We start from the raw sequence: 23,643 nt of genomic DNA, 5'->3' as shown, positions 1-23,643 counted from the left end.
CTGAAATCATTTCCTCGTATAACTTCCAATCGATATTCCGTGTGAGATCATCCGGGCGAGTTAAACCATTATCAATTGAAATTTGGATAGGCAAATGATCGCTACCGTCGGGATCAAGGACTACCTTCCATATGCAATCCAACCGTAGCGATGTTGAACATAAAGATAAATCTAAAGCACTGGGGCGCGCTGGAGGTTTCGAAACGCGTGTCATGTCCCCGTTGTTTAATATTGTCATATCGAAGTCGTCGCAGAGGTTATATATCAAAGAGGAGCGGTTATCATTAGAAGGGGAACCCCAAGCCACGCCGTGAGAGTTGAAATCTCCCAAAATCAAACGTGGTGAGGGAAGAAGTTCTATCAAATCAAAGAGCAGCCGTTGTAGGGAGGAATATATATTGAGGCAATACAAAGCTCTCAACCTTGTATTGTCATTTGACATGCGACAGCTTCGACGCCTGGGACCGAGGGGAGGTTAATACGATAGAAAGAATAGCACTTCTTAATCCCTAGAAGTACTCCTCCGTAAGGGGTGTCTCGGTCAAGGCGAATTATATTAAAATCATGGAAGTTAAGATCTACATCTGAAGTGAGCCAAGTTTCACAGAGGGAAAATGCATCGCATTTATGCTTATTAATCAAAACTTTAAATGAATCAATTTTGGGGATGATACTTCTACAATTCCACTGTAAAATAGAGATGGAATCCTTCATCTCAGCCGATGAATTAGCCATCGAAGGATACGATCGCTGCAAGGTGGGGCCATTTAGCAGTCAACTGCTTCAAAAACGTTTTAACTGTTGGTAGAAATGCCAGCAGAAGACTTTTAAGAGAATCAGTTATGTTGAAATTTTCAAAAATCCAGTCCTTAATATTTGAAAACTTCAGCAGTCCAGGTTCTGGCTGAATCTTGGACGAAAAAGAAGGAACAGTTGGGTTTTTTGATGTTCCTGGAAGTGCCGGAAACTCCTTACTTGAATTCAGTTTTGCCAATCCCGGAGGAGTTTGCTTCGGATTTTCTACAGCACTTTTTTGTTTCTTAGTATCAGTCACTTCAGATGGAGACCTTCTCTGTCCTTTCCTAGGAAGCCTAGGAGAAGAAAGGTTTTTCCTCTTCCTAGATTTCCCGGGTTCAACAAAAGAAGATTCCCCAACTGAATCGTTAGAATCAGACTCATCGGATGGCAAGACCTCGAAGAGATTCGGGGAAACCAGTTTGGTGGCAGCGGCCTCTTTGAGCATTTCTGCGAAAGTGCGCTTAGAGCCCTCTTTCAGAGACCGCTTGATCTTCTCTTGGCGCTGTTTGTACGCGGGACATGCAGACAGCTCATGCGGAGTCTGCCCACAATTGAGGCACTTTTCAGCACCCTTATTACAGGCGTCATCCGCATGTTGCTCTCCGCACTTGCCACAACGTGCTTTATTGCCACAGTGGGAGGCTGTATGGCCCAACTGTTTGCACTTGAGGCAATTCATTACCCGCGGTACAAACAAGCGCACGGGTAGAGGCACTTTGTCCACGAGCACATAGCTCGGCAGAGCAGACCCGGCGAAAGTCACGCGAAAAGAGTCTGAAGGGGTGTAAGTTTTTACACCCTTGTCGAGCGATACTGAATGTAATTGCTTACATTCAAGTATCTTGGCAGGTTCAAGGCTAGAATCCTTGAAAAGGCCTTTTCCAGCCTTCAACAGGTCCTCGACAGTCAGACTCGATTCGCTGACCACACCGTCAATCTCAACTACGCGAGCTGGAATGAACACGTGGTACTCCCGCGTGAAGAGCTCATAAGCAGCAATCTCGTTTGCTTGCTTGAGGTCGGACACCAAAACACGCAGCTTATTCGGGCGTACTTTAGTAATTTCAGTCACGGCTGTAAACCGTGCCAGATCTTTACAGATTTGCATTGTGTTCAATGCTTTCACTTTCGGCCGGAAAAATACAGCCCCAATACCAGCTTTGCCCTCTGGATACTGCTTAAGCCGATGGGTAGCTTCCTGCGGGGCTCCATTTTTAACCCTTGGAACTTTGTATCCGGGAGGGCTAGGCGGTGGAACGAGCGGGTGTTCATCCCCGCTTTCGGTCATGCCACCATCGTCGTCCATGTTGGACGCGTGAGGCACACACGCGAAATGCCAATCAGTAAATAATATTGTAGAAAAAAAACCAAAAAAAAAACTACTTAGCTTATGCAGCCGCTCTCCTTCACAATCAGCGCACGGGCGATGCCAATCTCTGCTTGCTGCTTTCTTCCTTGGTTGTCCGATCGACCAATGCAGCTAAACGGCCGTGCGCCGGCTACCGAATTTCTTCTGGCAGCGACACAACGCACGGGCTATTGTTGACTTCTTCTTCTTTTTGCTGTCTTCAACAGCGAAGACGGCAACGAGCAGCAGAGCACAATGCACGGTGACCTTGTGGGCGAATTACTGGTCGGCACTATCGAGATCGAAATGAAATTGCGACCGAACACGACGAGAGCACAACTCGGAATCGAGAGCTTGTGAATGGCTAGCTGCTGCTTCTGTAAATACTAAGTTGGCAAAATTGTTGAATGTGGCCAAATCAACCGTCATCATAAAAGTGTTTAAAGAACGTTCGTCGGCTGACAGGAAGACAGAATCGGGGGAAAATCAAAACCCGAAGGCCTTAAAAAACGACGAAAAATGGCCAGCAGTTTCAAGCGAAATTCCAACCTTTCCGTCCAAGGTGTCACAAGCAAGCTCGGAGTGTAGTCTCCAACTGTGAATCGAGCTAAAAAACGAGCCAAATTCTTGACTTACAAAAAAGGTAGTGACTCCAAATCGTGACTATAAGCGAAACAAGTCGGCCAGACAACGATCGCGAAGCTGTACGTGAAGATGCTGACGAAATTTGATTGTGTGGTACAGGATGATTGAACTTACGTTAAGGCACACTTCAAACAGTCGAAGTTTGAAAAGAAATATCTCGCATGGCAGACCATCTGTTCTTATGGTTTGAAGAGCAACATTTTCATCGCGAAAGGTTCTGTCAACCAGGAAGTTTATGTGCAAGAGTGCTTGATAAAACGTCTGTTGCCTTCCCTCAAGCAACACAGTTGTTCCGTTCTGTTTTGGCTGGATTCGGCATCTTGTCGTTACGGAAAAAGGACATGGAGTGGTATGCCGCTAACAACGTCCAGTTGGTGCCGAAGGACATAAACCCTCCCAACACACTAGAGCTTCGCCCCGTAGAAAAATACTGGGTTATCGTCAAGCGGAACCTCAAGAAAACACGAAAGACAGTTGTCAACGAGATGCAGTTCAAGGCTAACTGACGATTTGCGGCGAATAAAGTGACTGAGAAGGTTGCACAAAACTCGATGGAATGAATCAAGGGAAAAGGTCTGGCAATTCGCAATCACTAGAAAAAAAGCTTGAAATTATATTCTTCCCTTTATTCTGTATAACTGGACTTGACAAAAAAACATGATTTGTTTTCCAGCTATAAAAGCGAGCTGGTGATTAGTTGAATACTGCGAAACTAAACTAAAAATGGTTGATTTTCGATTCAACTTTCCATTTATTTTACATGGCGTTTAAAGTTCAGTGGCAATCATAATATGCATTTTAAGAGGTCACATTTTCGTTACCCTTTACACAGTATGCGACCTTAATGAAATAAGACAGTCCTGCGTTGAAAAAATGAAACTGGCTACCTAAATTTTCGATCCAAAAAATCTAAAGGAAAGGGAAAATATTTCAGCTAATCAATTAAGTAAATGGTGAGGCTTTTTCGTATATAATTGATTTTCGACCATATCTTTTTCTAGAATTCATATTTTAGTTTTTTCATTCCTCTTGGAAAGAGTTCGTGTGCTGTCGTTTGTTTGTCGTTTGTTATAAATTTATGTTGACACTGACCAGAGAGTTTTTGTATAGCCTTTGCTGTTCCTAGAAGTCGTGCTCAGAGCTTTTTCTAAATCAACTCGGGATTATTTCCTATTCTAATCTGAAAAAGTGTTCTCGTGCGGTTCTGAGCTCTTTTTTGTTTGATTCAATCATTATCTTTGCCCTTTCCTGAGCAATCAAAGCTTCAATTAAAAGCATAATTGTGCTCCTTTTTGTTTATTTTGCCTGTTTTGGATATTGAAGCAAAAGCCTAATCTAACATCGTTTTGTCTTTGAAACTTTTATGGCTTTGGAATGAAAATTCAAAGTTTTCCTTGAAATGTTCTTTTCCCATTTTTTTGATATTAGAAAGCGTTTTGGACATTTCTGAGTTGTTTAGTTAGGAAGGGGTTCTCAGATGATTCTAAGCTTGGTTTAAGGTAATTTGTTGTCTTACGTCTTTACATGCAACAGTTGGATTGCGCAAAATCACATCAAACTTGGGCGAACTTAGAAAACTGGATAAAGGAATGTATTTCAGCTATGATGCACCTTTTGTAAAAACATTAAGGTGGCAGTATTTGTGTCAAAAAAATTCCATCATCGAATTTTAAAAACCGACCATGTACATTTTGTTTATTGGCCCGAAAAAATGATCTGTGCAAAATTTCAACTCAATCGGACATAATTTAGGGGTGCCTTAAAGCGCTCAAAGTTGTGATTTTTCGACCTTCGAAAAACTACCAAGGGGGGAGGAGTACAGGAAAATAGTAAAATCGAAATTTTTTTTCGATGCCAAATGTCTTACAACGTGGAGATCTGGTGTTATCTCGACAAAAAATTTTGCCCGAAAATCAACCTTCTGGGACGTTTTCTGAGCAACCGAAAGCTTTATATGGAATATTTTAAAATGACTCAAAGCTCGTTCCAATCCAGATGTAAATTATTTTATTGTTCATTTGGTATCTTAAACTTGATTGGGTGTTTCCAGAAACAATTGTATGTAGTTACATAGTAGTTGTAGCGTTCATTTGAATAATCAATTTCTTTCGTTCTTGTTCTCCTTTCACAGATGCACGGTCTTGAAAATATGATATTTTATCTTCGGTAAGTTACCTGGTAGTCATCTGTCTTCATCAGCAATTAAAAAGCTCCTATTCCATTGAATACAAATAGTAAGTACCGAATTGTTACTGTAAACATTAAGTGGCACTAACGATTTCAATAAAACCAAAAGTTTGAACCATTCGTTTGAACGATGAAATTGCGAAAAAGTTATTGCTTATGTTACGAAACAAAGTCATCTTTATTCCGCTACTTGATATATAGTTTATATAGGTTTATTATGCAACACTAATTGGACAGTTCTTGTCTGTGGCATCACGATCAGAAAGACAAAACACAAATGTTACAGCAGCTGTTAGATTGTTATGAGAAATACCTTTTAGGTGATGTTTTCAATTTGATCCCGTTTGGTGTTAAAACAACCGAAATTATAGCAAAAATGATTCTACTAGTATCAAACCCATATCAAACATTGTTACTAAGGTATCAGCTGTCTAACAAAATAAGATAGGATATAGAACAGGATTGTTAGAAACAACATGCTTTGGTAGCGACGAAAAATTTGTTCGAGTTGTTTTAGAACATCATTTCAGGATTTGTTATTGTATCTCGTGTTGAAAAAAAATTGTAATTTTTCAGTTATGCTCTTCCGATCGGGTTCCACTTTTTTCGGCTTTCTGACAGCTGATAGCATTTTATGGTGCGATCGCAGAATCTTGCTTGCCGTTCTGCACCCGGACAATGTGCACTTTGCATTCCAACAGGAACTCAAACTCAAAGGAATTTTTCGCTGCAGTGAAACTTGTCATGAGTGCAGGACCAGGTCAGCAAAACAGGATCCAAAATTTTATGCACACCACCTGGCGAGCCGGCCAAGGGACCTCCGCTACGCAAGGACCATAAAATAATAAACCAGCAAAAATGTGAAAACTACCAATTACGCAGCAGATGTCGTACAAAAGCGAGTGGTCCGCTTTCGAAACAAGCTGATGAACGTGTTGATGAACTAGGAAAGGTTGATTCCGTCGTCCATCCAGGTGATAAAGATGGAACCATTTTTGCTGTTTCTGCTGTTCAGTCAGTTTACCAGTGTATATCCGCTCGAACAACCGTTACATCATTAAAAAACCTATCGACGCTTAGGAGTGGTGGCGCATTTCGCTGAAAAAAAAAAGTTTAATGAAAACGATGCCGCCTAGGGCGGGGGCCTAGCATGGTTGGTAACGTCTCCGCCAACCACGCTCGACGCCTGGGCTCGAATCCCACCGCCGACATAGGTGTCGATGGTTGTGAGGTGGCGTGATCCACTCACAACCAACTCAGCTGGTCTAGATTCAATCCTAGCCGACACCGGGAGATTTTCTGAGGCGAAAAATCTCTGGGATCACGCCTTCCATCGCATGAGGAAGTAAAGCCGTTGGCGCCGGTCCGTTAATCAACGGGTCGTGAGTTAGGGTCCTGGGTGGAGTCGCCTCTCCGGGCGTCGGTGATTGGCACAACAACAGTGGCGGAAATAGACCGACGGAAAATAAGCGAGAATAAAAAAAAAACGATGCCGCCGCCATACTGTTTTGAGAAATTCAGAATTTATGGCTCTGCTCTTCCGCGTCCATTTTCAGGCTGTTAACGTTTTTTCCTTGTCCTAAGTTAACCAACTTTTTGGTCACCGTGTATGCGGGACCTACGGAGAGAGACTATGTAGAAACTTTGTTGTCAGCCAACTATCATTAACCTCGAAACCAAATCGTCAGCATATGGTCGGTTGCTAAACATGGGAGACCAAATGTGTTTAGTGCGTTTGTTTATGGCGGCTTTTTGTAATAGTGCCAGCATTGCTGGCTTGTGGCTGGATGGTATAACATTGAAAGAGAGTTTAACTATTCACATAAAGAGTGCGATAAGAACTAAATTGTCGAGTGTTGATTTGCCACATTTGCCCTGGCACTGTTTCTCTCTGTCTGCTATTAGAAAGTCTCGTGGAGAAGATCAGTCGATCTTGGGGTGAATATAACAACATCTCTATCGATCTCTATCAGCAATTTCAACAGTTCTATTGTTTTCTGTATTGTGATACTGTGCTTCGTGTGGGTATGTATACTTTGGGCATCTGCGAATTGTGAAACTGTACGGCAAAGGTGACTGTGATATGTCATTATAGAATTTTCACACCATATAAGATGTGATAAACTGCGATCGCAGATATTGAAAACAAAAAATAATTTTATTTGTGGTAGTTGATCACTTCGTCAGGTGTTTGCTCTGTCACTTACTTATTTTACTTTTATGGCGATTTCAAATAATTATCAGTTAGCATTGCTGCGCCATCTATGCGGCGAAATTCCAAACTAATCTAAGAAGTTTTGGAATCGATAAATTAAAGTTTTCCCGAAATTTTGTCAATTTGTCTTATTGTACATTGTACTCTACAAACTGCGGTTTTATTTTCTAACATCCAAAATCTTTAGAGCATGCCTTCTCGTTCTGTTTTTTTTTGTATTTCCATATTTTGAAACCAAACGTAAGGTTGGTACAACAGACTTCAAATGCAGGGAAATAAAAGAAAGTTTCATGTTGGTGATTATATTTTTACTCAAACAGTATTAATTTTTAGATTTACATTTTGCACCCCTGTATGCTTTGACCTGATAAGATTCAACCATTGGAAAAACTAGAACATGGCTTATTTGCAATCAGTTGATCTAGTCAACAGTCTATGACAATAGTAACATTGCCTTGTGCTTATTTCGCCTCCGCGCTGTAACGATATCCGTCATCGGATTATTGTGTCCAGGTCCACAAACCTCAGCCCCTTTGTGAAGTTTCTCGTACCACAAGCGAAAGCCTCCGCTGTCAGTCACGAGTGGTGGCGATATGACGAATTACCTTCCTGATGTGTTACATTGTTTCCTTAAACGAAACCGTTTTTGTACCACAAAGGCTGACATTTATGCTTCTCGCAAACCATACTTTCCATCAGCGTACCGCGCTTAGGGAACACATCGAGGGGCTAGCGAACGACGTTGGCGAATAAAGCCATATCGAAAGTGTGTTTTTTTAAACCAGGACACGACCGACAGGCCGACAATATTGGGACCCACAGTGCTATCACCAGCGTCATCACTCACAGCAATGGTGACTGTGGTACTCTGTTATAGAGGCAGTGCCAGCGGAATCGAAAGTTTGTGCATTAATATCTTATGGTTTGCATCCAGCGTCCCAAATGTTATATATTGGGACCTGCTTTCTTCGGTTTAGGTCGACGAGATTCACGACAGCAAACAGCCGACAGCTTCGGTATAGGTGCCGTCCCTCATGCCCGGGGGCTCGTCTATCCATCACAATCGCCGATGAACGATGATCCAGGTGCGCTGGAGCTACAATCTGTGACCTGTTTGAGCTTCACGTTCGCGGTTTAAGAAATCGATGAAAGATGTGACCATCGACGGCTGTAAATATTACCACCGATGCCCGTGTTGAGGTTGCGTTTTAGCTTGAAGGCTTTCTGTCGCGAATTCAGACCACAGATGTTGTATATCATTGTTTTGATTGATAACATGACATTAATCGCCATGGCTGCGTCTGTCGGAAAGCGTTATACACCAAACTGTCGGTCGCAGTGTTATTTTTTCGAGCTCTATAAATCGAAATGATAAATCTCGACTGCACAATCGAAAACTGTCATTTGAAACCAGGGAGCTCGATGCGATGCGGTGGTAGACTTTGCTTCGGGCTTTTCGCATCGACAGTGAGTTATCCCAGCTCCAAATATTGCAAATTTACCACGAGATAATGTATCCGATACGTGTACATTTTAGAGTTTTCTATATTGGCAATGATGCTCGCACTTGTGAAAGCAGAGTATTGTTTGCTTCATGGTTGCGTGTGGCCGTGTGTGCTGCAAAGGTGGGCTGTACAATAATTGGCGGTACAAAAGTGCTGGTTTATTATACACGGCGCTGAAGCCATGTTTTTATCGAAGATCTACGATCGTTGCGTGGGTGGTTCAAACGACTAGACTGACCCGATTGGCTGCAGTGCAATGAACGTCGTTACTGTATATACTTGATTGGGGCTAATAATAAGAGATGGAAAATATGACTGAGGTTTCCTATTCGAAGCGTTTACTACTTGCGTAATATGCGGTTGGTCTTTTCTTGATACTGGAAGTCGTTTTTAATATATTCAGAACGACTGCAACTAAACAGCTAGATATACGCTTTGATGTCTGAATTATGATCCTAGATTCGCTGTAATCGTTAAACCGTTTATACTTCATCTAATTAACATTCCCAAAATCAATCTCTGGAATGGATAAAACCTAAGAGGTTCGCCTTGATGATATGTTACCAACATTAGAGAAATTTTTAGAAACATATGTTAGAGGTAAGATGATGTACTTTATGAAAACTAACGATGCACTGTTATCGCTATCGATAGGGATGAAAGCCGATGATTTGGCAAGGTATTTGCAACTTTTCGTGAAACAGGTTTTCGTGACAGACGAGATTATTCCAAATTCCAAAGTTTACAAGCAGGAGTGTCCGAAAGAACGTTTTCTTTCGTAAAATTTGACCTGATTTGGCAAGCAGACACAATAGTCGTGTCGAGACAACGCGGTAGATTTCTTCAAAAAGAACATCAATCTACCCAGCTGCTCTCAATTTTGAAGAAGAGTGATTCAAATAATCTACTTACTGGAAAGTCATCATGATGTAGTTCTTATTCGCGTTGACGGTGTTGCTGATATTTGTTTGGTTTTTGCATGCGAAAAAGAAGGAAGGAAATACTTTTGCTTTTGTCATCACGCACATTTTGACAATTACATATGAGTGTTCACGTAGGTGCGAACAGCCTTCAAAATCTCTTTCAACGCGAATAACCCGAATTACTGCTAACTGAATCCGGCATCCAGTAGCTGAACGGGAGAAATTTCTTAAACGGTTGCATGAAACGGTCCGCCATGGCGTCAACAAGAGCGCGGGAGAGAGCGAACGGATCGGATTTCTTCACCGCAGTCGTCGTCATCGTCGCCGTCACGTACAATTACTGGATAGTTTTCGAGTAGTATATATATTGCAAAGTGAATGGCACCAAAAACTGCACTTCAGATCGAACGGCGCTGGTGGTTGATCTGGTTTTATGTTTTGTTTTAATCTTTCTCAATGGAGGAAAGATTCGTGTGCTTTTTAAAATTTACTGTGGCAATACTGTATCAATCAATTTAGTTTTTCGCGTGAAATAAACTTTTATAGTAACAGTTAAAGTGAATCGATACATTCTAAAAGTATCGCAGTCCTGATGATCATCGAACATTTTTAAGCTAACGCGATATGCACAACAGTGTACACGTCAGATATCAAGCAGAACCAAATGCCAGTTTGATCTGCCATATGTTGTAATAAATGCTGTAAGAGGCAATGTGAGTGAGTATGGTTTCACCTTTGGGTGGATTTTTTTTCACTTAGCTGTACTCGCACTCAGCCTGCGCTTGATCTGGGTTGTCCGCCTGATCAGTGAATAGTTCCATTACATCAGAGGGTGTCTCGTGTATAGTGAGTAAGTTGTTTGCACTTAGGTTAAGATCTGAATATAATGAATTTTAACATCCATAAACACTTCCTGAGAATATTCTGTCTAGTTATTCATATTTTATATACAGTAAAGTCTTTCCTCCATTACTCGAAAACGGTACAAGATATCGACCTCATTTTAATCATGTTTTCCGTTTTAGGCCACGAGTGATCATATATCAGTTTTCAAAAAAAAAAAAAATCACAATTTTTGGTTTAAATACTCTAAATTTTAAATTTTGCATTTCGGGTCTCTAGATCGACCACTTTCATATTCTAACGAAGTTCTAAAAATTTTAGAACGGTTTTCTTCGTTATATTTGGAACTCAAAAAAGTTTTATTTTCACGGGCCCATACAAATTTGGCACGCATCGCGTATAAAAAGACCTTAGTGTACAATACTTGAACTCCGATTATAACATAACTCAAAAGCCTGACTCTAAGATTGGGTCGTGTCTGGGGACTGTCAGACAGAAACAGCAAAATAAATTGCACTATGTGCGGAACATGATTCTACTTCAAATTGTTGTTTTGTTCAACTTACAGGTCATATTCTCCCGTTTATTGTTAATGGCCTTCTATTACAGTTGTGCAATTCAACAAAAAAAGCCTGCAACCATTTTAATCGATCATTTTTGATCTGGCTGAAACTTTGCACAAATGTTTCTACGGGTTAAATATGTTATATTATCCTATTGGAATTTTTAAAACCACGACTAATTTGTTAAAGGGTTTATGTAATTAGACATCGGAAATTGCGGATTCGTGTCCCGTCTGGATGAGGGAAATTGTTTCTAAGTTTAAATCACATCCTCAGCCCGTGCTTATGATTCGCATCCACGAAAAATCACATACATTGCCTACTTTATAACCTAAAATGTAAGTCATATGACAAAAAAAATTTAATTAGTTCATGAAGGGTTTATGTGAGAAAGTATTGAAAATCACAAATATTTGTAAAGCCACAACGGTTTATATAATCTGTGACTCCTTCGGCAGAGTTGTAGAAAATAATTCTGTCTATCCGAAAAAACATGCGAAGTGAAAAAAAATTTTTTTCTGTTAAAATACTAAAAAACGAAATTTAAATTTAATTATGGTATTGAACGTTTTCGGCAGTGGTTTTTTCATAAGACCTACAGAAGAAAACCTACCGAACAAAACCACTGAGACAGTCCACGCTACTCCGCAAATTGATCCTGATCGATTATTTCCGATTTCGCTGCAACTTCGCACAGTTGTTCTCTTTTTATGCTCCGGATAATCGAGTCCCACCTGTATTCAATTTATGATGATTTTTTTAACCTTTTCTTAAAAACAATTTTTTTTCTTAGGGTACATAATTTTTGTCTGTTTTTTGTTTTTTTAAATGTGTAAAAAAGTGAGATTTAAAAAAAGTACTTATTTGAGTTACATAATATTTTGTGACAATTCTCAAAATATGGATGAGAAAACAATGTACAGTGTATAAATTTTTCCTAGAACCGCAATTTTATTACCTACAACTTCGCTACAGGCACCATATCAATCAAACAAGGCGTTTTTCTGATATAAAATATTTTATTCAGTTATATTTTTGGATAGCCTCTTTTGAAACTGTAGTGAGTCTACATGCAGAACTGATGAAATAGAATGCAATGTTGGGGAATGGTGGTTCGTCGATTGAGCCAGAGTGACCTTTACTTATACGAATATATAAATCCTACGTTGTGTTATTTTCAATCAAACAATTTTATTATCTGAGATACGAAAAACTAGTCGTTTATTGAAATTTTACAAATAGCGCACGCGCGACTGTATTTTAACCTTCCTTGTTAGGCAATCGGCTTGATATTGATCCTCTTAGATACTGATATCGTGCCTGTGATCTGTCTTCGTACTTTTGTGCTCAGTGTTCATTATAATAATAGGTTGAATTCAGTAAGTGTCTTCTGTGTGTGCTTAGTTTATAACAGTTAAATGTCTAAGGCTAAACATTCCGCCCGCCTTGAAACTAAGTTTCAACAAAATTTCTTAATAATTGCTTGAATCTACTTAATATTCATATCTAAAGATGTGTCTACCGCATCATCATGAGGCAATGGACAAATTCTGTTAACTGGACCCGAAGAATCACGATGCTGTCAATTAAATGGTATTGGGTTGAAGATTTTTGTTTGTTTGCTGTAGGCCAGTGATGTATTCTTGACTCCAGCGCTGCCAGTACCTCTGAAACCTCTTCGAAAGCGAAAAACTGTACAAAGTTTCAGCGATATAGGAAATGGCATGCTATTTTTTTATCATGATTGTTTATGAGAGTTCGACTGACTGTGACTTACATAATTCTTGTTCATTTCTTGTCGGGATGCTTTTTAGAGCTTATTGTCAACATTAATTGGGGCGATTCGGGGTACATTCTACAATATTAGTGTAGTTGTACAATTTTTAAATTGTACCACACACTCATATGAACACTAATTATTCTAGACTGCTCAACCGAAATTACAACCAAACGTCGTATTTTTTAAATTTTCCATGGAATTGCTTCTTTGCAGAAAACGTTCAATACCCTGATTAATTTTAAATCAGGGGTATCGAACCCCTATCTTGAAAAGCTCATTTTATTTTATTTTTATAAAAACCAAAAAAGATTGCCTTAACATAGATGGTAGTCTGATCATGAAGAAATAAGAACAGTTTGTTTGATTGATACAACGTCTTCAGCAAAGTTGTAGATAGTAATTATGTCCTTCCAGAGAAAAAAATTATATAATTCTAATAATATTTTTATAGTCAAAACGGTTTAGTGTCTTTAGCAAAGTTGTAGATAACAATTTTATTAAAACGAACTCAGGAAAAAAATTGAAAAAATTAGCCTACAGTAAGTTCAGCCTACAGTTTGTAATTTTTGTAGAAAATTTAAATTTTTAAAAAGTGAAATATTGGAATTTTTATTTACAACTATATTTTCGAACTCTTCTGAAATTTTTTGTCCGTTATTTTTTCTGGAAGAACAAATGAACTTTAATTTTTTTCTTGTTTTGAAAATCTAGACTGATTTGGGTTTTGAATATTTTCTTGACTGATTTGGGTTTTGAATATTTTTATTTTTTTTCGGATACATACACTTTGTTGAAAAAAAAAAGTTCTTTTCACTATGTATATTTTTTTCGGGAAGACAAAAATTTTAGTAATTATTATAGTCTTTTTCCACAAATGAATCATACTTTTAAAGTATCAATAGTACAAAATAACATCTGTAGTCCATAGGAACATCTATGCAAAGTATCAGCCAAATCAAAAATGACTAATACAAAATTAATTCAAATTGAGACATTTCCTATGGGATCACTCAGTTGAAAATGACTATAAACTATAAATGATTAATAAAAAAATTAATTCAAATTGAGACATTTCCTATGGAATCACTCAGTTATAAACGTTGATGTAAAAGTACATGCGTAAATTGTACAGATCCTGAAAATGATAAGATTATTTGATTCAGCTTAATTTATTGGAACTCGAATGTAGCATGCCTTTAACACTTCTGTTTAACTCTTCAATACACAGGGTGTTAACCATGCGCTGCTACGAAGACTGTGCACGCCCGTACGAGTTAGCAGGCCTGCCAAAATTTACGCAACAGGAGAACGCTTTGCACAACTTAGCTGTGACCAGGGCTCTACATTTTCGAAACAAAACAATGAAACTGAATGTCTCGCGCCGTCATTTCGATTCGAACAGTCATTTTCACTTGATTCCTTTCGGCTACTGTCATCGAATCACTTCTTTCTCTCTTTCCCGTCTGTTGTTCAGATCCCTTCAAATTAAACTGATGACTATTTCAATTGACGGAGAGAGTGACGGAGAGAGAGAGAGACTCTTTCCTTTCCTTCAGTGTCTCAATTGAAATTAGCATCGCATCGCGATGTTTGATGATAGTTTTCTAATACCGCAAGCCGTAGTTAGAACGGCAATGGCATCAAATAAATACGTCACGCGAGTTCCGATCAATATTTCCTTCCTCTTTCCTATGTATGCGTGAAGTACTGTATGGAAGCCTCCTGTCTCCGTCAGCACTCATTACCATTTTCAATTGAGAATCGTCATGTGAGAGTGATGCTGATAATCTCCGCGGGTACCGGCAGTACAGCACCCCCCAAAAAGTTTGGCAACACCTGGAATAGGCAAATATTTTAAGAAAATTGCAATCTTCAGTAAACTTGTTCAAAAGGTCAACGGCCAGCTTAATACGAAATCCCACCGCCCACTAGCACGCAATTCTCCGTATTTTGTCATTAATTCATCTCACGATTCTGGCTTCCTAGAAGGGTGCTGCCAGAAGGTCAAGGGCTTTCGGATGGTGAAAAGTTTAGTAACACCGCTATGTGGCACTAATGTGCACGCAATCCTCGACATTACGATTCACGATACCGACCTCATAGAAAGCAAAGTTTTTCAGAAAGTCAAGAGCTTCTGGATGGTGAACTGTGTGATACAGTATTACACCGCTATGTGGCGCTAGTCTGCAAGCAATTATTCGTTTTTTGACCTCAACTTGTCTCGCGATTCTTACTGCCTAGAAAGTTGTTGTCTTAGGTCAGAGCCACCAGTGGTGGTAATGTCAACTAAGAAATACTTTAACTTCGTGGATATTGCTGAAATAAATCTTTTGGCTTCCTGCACAACTTTGTCCACAACGGAAACTTTCCAAACGGTCGGATTCACGAGATAAAATAAATTCAAAATACTCGAAACTCTCTAGGCGTTCGGAATTACGATATAGAGTTATATAAATTCACTCATTTTAGGATATGGTAATTTTTTTCGGTTTGCTGCAATATTCAAACTGGATGTTGCAATACTCGTTGAAGGGATTTCAAACTTATGGCGAGTAGTGTAAATCCAACATTTCTGTAAATAGCGTAGATTTAATGGACAGAGTTTTTTCACTGAAAATTATACCCGAAAAAAATGCAATACTTTCTTTTGTACGAGTTAAAATTAAGGAAATTTTGGGTGAAACTAGTTTATAGTGTTATAATTACATGTGCAAAACTTCGAAGGCTTTTAAGGAAGAAGTGCTTCGATAACAAATATTGGCGCGATTGTGGAAAATCTAGACCGAACTGGTGGATAACGAAAATACTGACCATTCGACCGTTCCCCGTGTGGTAAAATCGTTCAAGAAGACCCAGACGACCCAGCAGTAACGAGCTGTCTGCGGAAGAAAAGGGAAGACGACCGACCCCATGAAACCGAAAAAAGGTTAGGGATCACTTCTAGCGCAATCCGAATCATTCGATTTAGCAAGTGGCCAAGAAGGTCAATGCTTCCGTCCGACTTGTCCAGCAGACAATGAAGTGCATAAAACTTCATGTTATCAAGGTAAGACCCTAACCACCTAACCGAACCGATAAACCAAATGTGGTGGCAACATTTCGCGCCACAAAGCTGTATCGCAAGTGGTTGATGCAGCCGAAATGTATCGTAAGTGAGCACGAGACCCGCCTGAATGTTCCGGTTAAGTTTCGGAAGAAGGAAATCGACAAATTTGTCAAAAAGTACTTGGTTGTGGCAGGCGGTCTGTGGTTACGGCAAGTTGTACATAACGACTGGCACCATAAACGGCCTGTTGTCCTTCTTCCGGTTCGAAGAAGCTTTCACTATGTTTTGGCCATATCTGACATCGTCCGCCAAACTCGCCAGAGATTCGCCCAATAGAAAAATTCTAAGTAAGATGGCGCAGGTGTTACCCAGGATTTGATGGTTAGCGTTGAGTCCAAGGTTCCGTTGAATAAAGCAACTTTACAAAAACATAGCTAGTAAGTATTTATTTATTCCCTGAGAGTTCCAAAAACATACGGCTTAGAAAGAATTTTTGGTGATCAGTTTTGTCTGTTGCATTTTTTTCGAGTACGGTCTTTACTCAAAAAACTCGATTAACGAGATTTTTAATTTTCTTTCTGCTGGAATCAATACTCGTCATTCCATGGGATATTCACAAATTAGGACCCCCCTTCAGTTCTGCAATCGACAACGATCGCTGGCCGTGTGTACTGGCAAATGAGTTTCCAATTCGGAATGGAAATGAACACGACTTGTGCAACGAGCAACGCGACTGCTCTGAGGGCTGGCTGGCCGGAGTTGGACCATATCTTGCGATACTCGTGGTAACTCTCACGGTGTGTTCCATGCAGCAATTGGAATTAGCTTTGATTTATTCGATTAAACTGGTTACCGTGTATCTCTGCTTGGACCAGAAGCCCTATGCGGTCGGGCACAATAAGCCAACCGTGCCGTGACTCAGTCGAGGTTTCGAGTGAAAGAGTGCAGATTAAAATCAATCGTAGATTCCGAGCAAACTAGTCTGTTGAAATTTTTCGAGAAAAGTAAAATACACTTACGGGATTGCACAACGCGCTCTGGACAAGGGAATGATTTGAAACAATCCGCGTGACGCTAGAAATGCATTTAAATGTAGTTGGACACAGAGCGAATGAATGTATTGAACCGTTATTACGGTTTACGACTGCCTCTACGCTTCATCCTTCACCGAAAGCTAGGGAAACCTATTACTGACATTGTAGATTAATCTTTGTCCATAGTTTTTCGATTACTGTACAAGGACGATGGGAAGCCTGTATGAGAACCCCTCTGTAAATGCACAAAGGGTCACATCCTAAAATAGCGTTTATGTGTTAGCTTTAGTTTCATCTGAGTGAGGGTGGAAATATTCCACTCGTTTTTCCGTTCATCCGGGTACTTCTACCGGAGTTGTAGTAATGCAGCGGTGTCTCGCTTAATCTATTGTCCTGGTTTCCGTTGCGCGATAACACTCGACCCTTGCGACCGCGGGTTGTGCAGTGCAGTTCCTTTCATCTGTTACCATTGATTAGGGGTTCAGCCAGAGCCAGCCAGCCGTCTAATGTATATGTATATATATTCCAGAACGCATGTAAACAGATGCATCAGCTAAGTAACACAAATTGATTTTCTCCCATGCTACTGACTTTCGTTCTCATAAACAATTTTTTCTCACATTAAACACATGCAGGCAATTCAATGGCGACGGCTCGAATGTTCCCACAGGATTGTGTTCTTCTTTACGTTCACATCGCTCTGACGTGGTGAGCGTAAGTGGTTTCTTCCAGAATGCATTTCAATGTCATCAATAACTGGCATTCAATAAAACATTGATATGCGTCTATCCGTATGCGTCTATCCTATACCGATAAGTAATGTAATCTCTATTAGCGTGTACAGTATCGAGACAACCTTAAGGAATGCGACTTAGTTCATCATGATAATTCAACTTCATGTGTATGTGAAGTACTATACTTTTGAATCAGCCGCACCGACTTTAAGTTGTCACGTAAATAATTTTATAATAAATTTGTGCCATATGTGTATGAGGTTCGTAACCCTCAATATGTTTCAGAACTGACATTGAAGAGAATGTTATAATGGCAACGAAAAACTGGGAACCCCCTTCTACATACTGCGTATCTACGTTAACGGCTTTTCAAGATAAAGCTGTTTATGCTGGCGGAACAAAGCTATGAACAATAAAAACTATATGTGTATCCGACAAAAACAGGCACATAATTGTGGTCATAAAAGTTCGGCCTTAACACTGAATCATTCGAAACTTTCCAGCAATGCTTTAGTTCGGTTGGTATGTTTTATTTCATTTCTTTTTCCATACGAAACTAAACTTGACTAAATTGACTAAATTGACAAATATGCTGGATGCTGTTAAACTTTCATAGTCGTTTTATTTTTTTGCACTGTGGGTTTTGGAGTACGCGTCTTTTGGTGCAATCATAATGTAGATGAGGCTGCCAGAAATACAGAAACGCATTTTGAAGCATTTTTGTTCGACAATGAGCATTTCATGATTATTGTTTTCAAACTGCTATTTTTGTATAGACTGTAACAAATTTAGTAGTAATAATAGTAAAAAAGAAGGTAAAGGTAAAATAAGTTTGTACAATTGTCGAATTCTGAAAACCTATTAGTTACCTAAAAGTTGAAACATCGAAAAAAAAGAAACAGAAAAAAATTCATAGTTCGTTGTGTATTTTCTAAATACATTCTTACACATTACTACTACTTTTATCTCCATACAGGCTTATCATAGGACATGTTTCCTATGCATGCCTACGCACAACTTACACATCGAAAAAGATGATAATATTTGTACTAAATTGCATTGTATAATAGGGGACTTATGGCGTCCGAGTTCCACACATACTTCGAACGAAGCTGGATTGAAGCAAGTCTTGTATCAATTTATATTAAAAAAAGTTGATGAAATAAGTACAGATTCACAATCTGTCTACCTATCTTTCTCATTGACAAAGGAAATCAAATATTGACGATGATATAAAAGGAAAGGTTGATAATAGAATCGATTGAGTTTTTTGTGACTTATTTAATAAAATTAATAAGATTAAGTGTAGGAAAACATGATTTTTTTTTCCTGTATGGACTTCCTCACTGCGACCAGAATCGTAGATCTATTGTGAGATATGCCCGAGTGTCTGCTGTATCCCGAACTTCTGTTAATAGCAATACCGCTATTGAGCAGTGGCATGCTTATTTTATTGTTCATCAGTGCTTGTGTGTAATGTGATACTCTTCCTTACACGCTTACTGTTCTACTATACCGATACTCGTTCCTATTGCCAAATATCAACAATTATAATTCCCTGGAGAAGTTTCGTCGTGCGTCCTTCTGGCCAGTTTTATTGATAAGAGGGACTTATTTTTTGTTAAGAGGACGTTACGCAAAGGTATTGTAGATTTCAGCGTAAAGGAAGGGTAAGTGGTGGGGAGCCTGAGAATAAACCCATGCTTAAGTCCTTTTTGACATCGGATGGCCTGGTTCTACTAAGATTCGAATCCACGACCATCCGCTTGACAAAGCGGACTCTGTAACCTTGCGGCTACGCAGCTCCACATGATAAAAATGATAGAACGAAATTCGACTATTGAGTCGTTAGAGAAGAACGACAATCAAAAACATAGTAACTACTTTGGCTGCCGATAATCAACAAATTGTTCGAGCAAAATTACAGCCAAATGATCTAAAAATACGCAAAAATGTCAACGAAACTTTTCACACGTATCTGTCTCAGCAAATTGAGTATTTTCTGCGGGTGTGAAAATTCCGAAATATCAAAATAGAGTGAAACGACAGAATGAAAGATTTCAAATGCTTACAACTTTTCTACCACTGAATGGATTTCAGTCATTGATTTCTCGTTGGATAGAGAACATATATCTCTAGTTTATGAAAACAATTATTGAAACATTTCTTTATAGTAAAGAGATAAAAATTCATAGCCAATTTGATTGCAGTTCAACCAATCGCGTACCCGCAATGATGCAATCCAAGCACTTCCCCAGCACAGCCGACTTAAATATATAAACGATTTGGTTTTGTAAACGATTTGTTGTTGTTGTTTTGTTCGCTCGAGTGCACAACGACACATCCCTTCCGCTGGGTCACAAATAAAAACTAGCATGCAACAATTTAGTTTTCATGGATAGTTTGAGGCTTTAAAAATTCTTTTAATTTCAACATTTTTACCAATGATTGTATTTCAATGATGTTAAATGATTTGAACAACTATTTTAAATCAAAATGCTCATGATAACTACTTTCTAAATGCATCCGTTTTCAAGTTATTTTGAATAAAGGTTGAAAAAATAAGAAAATAAACTTTAAACTAAATACCACAGTGCAACAATTTTTTTGCCTTGGCTTCTATGTAGGATTTTTTTATGAAGTTTGGTATGAAAATAAATTTACCCGAGTTTGAACATATTTCAATTTAAGAGGTAACAATGACGCCATTTTGAATTTTTGAGAAATCGGAAATTTTCGATGTTTTTTCGATGTGACCCCCTTCCCGCAAAAGGGGAAGGATCATGTGAATACAAATTGCTATTGTATCTTTAAGTATCGCTTACACTCTTGATATTACATTAAACAGATTTCAAATAAGTTAATCTAACGTCGAGAAGAACCTTTTTTTTGTATTGTAGGAAAATTGGGGAAAAATTGATATGTTGCAGACATTTTAAGTGGATCAGACACTTACACGCAAAAGTTCAAGCTTTAATCATACAATGTGTTCTTTCAAAACGCACAATGATCGCTCTGAACCGCACAAAAATGTGTGAAATGCATAACGCATGGACAGAGATAAGAATCAGAATATGTATCATACACACAAAATCGTGATGTTTCGGTAAACTTCGGACTGTTTTGGGGCGCACAAAAAATCGCTGCTTACTTTTGCGAGCCGGTGCGCAACGAAGGCAGTGCATCCCTAATCACTGTCAGCAAACAAAACAGCCAATAACGAACCTTTTTGCAACAGGATTTACTGACGCTGGTGCCAGTAACGTGGAACCGAATGCATATGAATAAAACTAGAGTCGTAGTTAAATTCAAAATGTTTTGAACAAACCCAATGTCTTTTTGTTTGTTATTGATTCGATGATTTTTTTAAATGACCAGATTCATGAAAGGGAAACAATCAGTTAATATTTTCATCAATTCATTCATGACCAAAATCGTCAGTGTTTGTTGTTGGTTGCACTGCTTCAGCGATATCAGCCTTCTGAAGAACATTACCAATACCAGTACTTATCATCATGACGATACCAACACCGGTTGCAACTTTTGTAGTATGGTGATTTAAAACAACAATATAGCATGCTAGCCTGGGGGTCAATGCAGTCTCGATCAACTAGATTAGTTGAGAGAATTCGTTATCGATATTGTTTTCGGCACATTTTGCATGTTGTAGGTTAAAGTAAAACGATACACCGTGCCCCAGTGCTGAGTCGAGAAAATTTCCAGCTCGAAAAGTTTCTCGACCTGATCGGGAATCGAACCCGATATCACAACCGTGTGTGAGAGCTAGCCGACTGACATCACTAACCATAGAACCACGAGGAAGGTAGTATGGTGAATTGGAGGTGCTAAATACATTCAAAATACGCTAGAGCATCAAAAACGTTACGCCCAGCACACATTTGTTGTACTGGTTCCGAACTTGATCAGTAAATGCGCTAATTTCGCCCATAAATGATCGGGTTACGCACATTACAACTTTTGTGTGTACTTTTTTACTCTATATAAGACATAATTTTACTTCTACTTTTAGATATTAGCGCATTACCATTAATGCCAGACATAATCGATATTATTTTGCTTTGTGAAATATACTAAAACCATGCCAAAACCGTTTTCGTAGAATCACCGCTCCGAGCTCAGTTTATGTCCGATTTAAGATCTGTTTTTTTTTTCAAAAGATGGGTGAGAAGATGCTAATATGTGGACAAACTCTTAGAATTTTGATATTTGGCTTTAAAATGAACTGGCGTCGAAAAAACATCGAAAATTTCCGATTTCTCTAAAATTCAAAATGGCACCATTGTTGCCCCTTAAGTTAAAATATGTTTTGATGCAAAATTTGGTTTTGCATCAAAATTCACAAAAAAATTATACAGGGTATTTGTTCCATTATTCATCTCATTAAGCCGATGTTCACGAAGAATGCACGGATTAAATACCAAATTGTCACGAAATCATTGAACAATAAACAAGATGCGCTCACATGCTCTTATGGAATCGCCCAGCATTGGAAATTAAGTAAACTTCGGTAGATTTATCCTGAATTCTACGAACCATTTTTCACAACGCTTCCATATTCATCTCAAATCTTAAATCACTGCTCAATTATTCATCTCACGGAGCCCCCATATTCGTCACACTGTTAATCATGAATGAATCACACTTTCATGAATGAACGTAGCCGCAAACCATCGTAGTAGGTTACCTAGGTATCCGCTGTAGTTGTTTACGTGCAAAATTGGTAACCTAGGTAACCACTGCAGTGCTGTCGATTTAGGTAAATTATGTCGAAATATTTCAACAGTCTCAGTATGATTTTTTCGTATTAATAGAAACTGATTAGGCAATTTTTGATTACCTTCAACGCAATAAAAACAGATGAAAATACATACAATTGATATTTTAAATTTGTGAAAATTCATCTCATATAGTTCTGCTAATTAAAGTTTTTTTTTTGGGAATTTGAGGTGAACATTTTAAAGATTAAAGTATTTTTAGTGTAGTGCGTGATTTTGTTTAGTGAATAAAATAAAAAGTGGTCCGCTAATGATGAAAAAAACTTTGGTTGGCTGCTAAACGAGTCCCGTTGTAGCCGTATAGAGCAATGCGCGGATTCTGATTTCTGAGGTAGGTGATAGTAACAAATTAGTTTTCGAGTGCAGATGCCCGAATATAATATAAAATTAAGAGCTTTTAAGCGAGTTTTTGAGGATTCTACTTTATGAGAAATCTAAAGTGAACTCAGCAGAATCTATTCCATGGATTATTAGATTTGTTCAGTTAGAAAATATGCGTTTTTTCCTGTTTTCAATTGTGTTTTCATGTTGTATAAGATGAATATATGAGCTGAGACGAATAATGGAACAGTTCTCCTAGAAACCAAGGCAGAAAAAAGTCAATTTTTATTGCACTGTGTACTTAATAGGCTGTCCCAAAAAAAAATCGATGTTGAAAAAGTCAAGGTGCTCAGCCCTAAATTGAAAGATAATGTTATTTATAGCATTTTTGTAGAACATTTTGACTTTTTAAAAAATCGTTTTCAGGTTGCCCAAACGTGATTTATGAAAAACTGACTTTTTCTAGCTACAAAATCACTATTTTGCACTTTTTTCAATTCTGTTCGATTCCTAAATTTTTCCATATATTTTTTTTTATTTTTGTGCGGTTGTTTTTGAATATTTTGCATGGTTTGGTTCAGCATCGCATTCAATTATTTGACTCACAGAGCCCATTGAACAACACAAAAAAGTGAATTTTTTGCATATTTTCAAGATAAAACCCTTCAAAACACATATAAAAAAAATTTGTGATCAAAAACTGAAATGTTTACTGCAAAGCAGGATACAAGACGAAAATTTTCATGAAAGAGATCCTTGATATCTTATCGGGGGGCTGAGATATTGGCGTTTTTACATGTGATGAAAAACTATGCATTTTGTCTAAAATGCCACTAAAACTCAATATCTCTATTGCACTGTGTTTTATTTTGCCGTTTGTGCGTATAATTTCCTAAATAGTGATT

At 38.5% G+C, this 23,643-nt stretch overlaps 1 protein-coding gene across 5 annotated transcripts in view; it reads left to right on the top strand.

Moving 5' to 3' along the window:
* The window catches only part of LOC129726867 (inositol-pentakisphosphate 2-kinase), a 202,940-nt gene that overhangs the window by 80,349 nt on the left and 98,948 nt on the right, over positions 1-23,643 (top strand). For 4 of the 5 annotated variants that reach the window (XM_055684040.1, XM_055684041.1, XM_055684037.1 and 1 more), the window contains exon 3: positions 4,923-4,957. The gene's annotated coding sequence lies outside the window, so the exon portion shown is untranslated. Of the gene's footprint in view, positions 1-4,922; positions 5,026-23,643 lie in introns of all 5 variants that reach the window. The other variant, XM_055684038.1, reaches the window with a different exon arrangement.

Source organism: Wyeomyia smithii, chromosome 3 (assembly GCF_029784165.1).
Source record: "Wyeomyia smithii strain HCP4-BCI-WySm-NY-G18 chromosome 3, ASM2978416v1, whole genome shotgun sequence".
In the NCBI taxonomy this organism is placed as follows: Eukaryota; Metazoa; Arthropoda; class Insecta; order Diptera; family Culicidae; genus Wyeomyia; species Wyeomyia smithii.
Note: the sequence above shows the minus strand (reverse complement) of the source record. Positions and strands in the feature narration are given on the sequence as shown.